Below are 1,990 nucleotides of genomic sequence, written 5' to 3' on the forward strand. Positions count from 1 at the left end.
ACTTTGTTGTCAATGTGTCAGAGAATAGCTGCTGTGACCCACAATTATCTTATTAGGACTTCGTTGGCCCTGACAGATGGTCAAGTCAGGATGGCCGAGTGGTCTAATGCGCCGGACTTCAGGTCTTTCCCCACCCTCTGGGTGATCTGGTCTCCAAATGGAGATGTGGGTTCAAATCCCACTCCTGACACCGTTTTTCTCTCCCTATGAAGAAGGAAGAAAAGAAACTTCTGGAATGATGTTGTTGATCATTTGGTACTGGATGATCTTCTAAATCAGTTCGTTTTCGATAACTCAAATACTTTTTTCCCAGGAGTCTGATTTGCACACTATTTGGAAGTACCAATTTCATGGAACATGCTGACAAATTTTTCTATGAACGTGTCTACGAATTGCTGGTGTTTCCCAAAAAGTACCTACAGAGGAACGTTTTTCACCAACTGCCGGATGTTCTGGTCTCCCAATGGAAGTGTGGTTTCAATTTCCACTCCTGACACCATCTTTCTCTACCCATGGAACGTTTTCAGTATGTTCCTCCGAAGTAGCAATGAAACTTCTGCAGTGGTGTTGTATATTGGTTCACTAACGGGTATTGTCCAATAACGGTTCTGTTTATTAAGGACTCAATAAAATTTCTACTCGAATCTGACGTGCACAATCCCTCGTAGTTCCAATTTTTTTGAACATTTAGAATAACTTACCTATCCATGTGTCAGAGAATAAGTGGCGTTACCCAAAAGTATCTTAAAATTATCTGTTTGGATTACACTACTGGTTAAGTCAGGATGGCCGAGTGGTCTAAGGCGCCAGACTCAAGGACTTCAGGTCTTTCCCCTTCTCTGGGTGTTCTGGTCTCCCTAAGGAGACGTGGGTTTAAATCCCACTCCTGACAGTTCTGTTCTCACCCCATCAAGTGAGTTCATTACATGCAAAAAATGGAACTTCTTGAATGAGGTTGTTGATCATTTGGTACTGCGTGACCTCCACAAAGATTTTATTTCTCTGTGACTCAAAAATCTTTCTCCTTGAATCTGATACACATAATTCTTGGATATAGCGATTTGATTGAACATGATGTATAATGTTACTTTCCAAGTGTCTGAGAATTCCTGGTGTTTCGTGAAAGTACCTCAATACACCTTTCCTATGCCAGCTCAAAGACATGTCAGGATGGAGTAGTGGTCTAAAGTGCCAGACTTTAGGTGTTTAAGAACATTTAGGGTTTAATGGTCTCCCTATGAAGGGGTTGCTTTAATGCTTACTTCTGGTACCATATTTCTCTCTCCTTGAAGCTTTTTTAGAACTTTCTTCAGAAGGCAGCATTGCAACATCTGCAATGGTGTTGTTGATAGTTTGATTTTTTGGAACATTTAGAATAACTTACCTATCAATGTGTCGGAGAATAACTTAATTTGGTTGACCTAAGTGAAAGCATACTCAAGTTATTTTGTGTATACTGTATACATACACACATAGACAGACATAATTTCAAAAATTGTATTTTCTGACTCAGGGATGTCAAAAACGTTGAGATTCATCAAAATCTTAAATCAAATTTTTGGACAATTACAGTGCTTTACCTATGAAAGAGTAAATCGGACTCAGGGAGGTCTAAAGTTTTGAGATTAATCAGAATCTTTAATCCAATTTTAGGACGATTACAATGCTTTCCCTTTGAGAAAGTAAATCGGACTCAGGGAGGTATACAACATCAAGATTCATCAAAATCTCGAATCGAATATTTTGCGATTACAATGTTTTCCCTATGAGAACATAAATCGGACTCATGGAGTTCTAAAGCATCGAGATTCATCAAAATCTCGAATTTAATTTTTGGACGATTACAATGCTTTCCCTATGAGAAAGTAAATCGGACTCAAGGAGGTCTCAAATGTCAAGATTCATCAAAATCTCGAATTTAATTTTTGGACGATTACAATGCTTTCACTATGAGAAAGTAAATTGGACTCAAGTAGGTGTCAAACGTCAA

General features: G+C 38.6%; 1 non-coding gene across 1 annotated transcript; it reads left to right on the forward strand.

Moving 5' to 3' along the window:
- The first annotated feature begins 779 nt into the window (after positions 1-779).
- Positions 780-892, forward strand: trnal-caa (transfer RNA leucine (anticodon CAA)). Its single transcript has 2 exons — positions 780-817; positions 847-892. It is a non-coding gene; the product is annotated as a tRNA-Leu (tRNA).
- Positions 893-1,990: the final 1,098 nt, after the last annotated feature.

This window comes from Erpetoichthys calabaricus, chromosome 5 (genome assembly GCF_900747795.2).
Source record: "Erpetoichthys calabaricus chromosome 5, fErpCal1.3, whole genome shotgun sequence".
In the NCBI taxonomy this organism is placed as follows: Eukaryota; Metazoa; Chordata; class Cladistia; order Polypteriformes; family Polypteridae; genus Erpetoichthys; species Erpetoichthys calabaricus.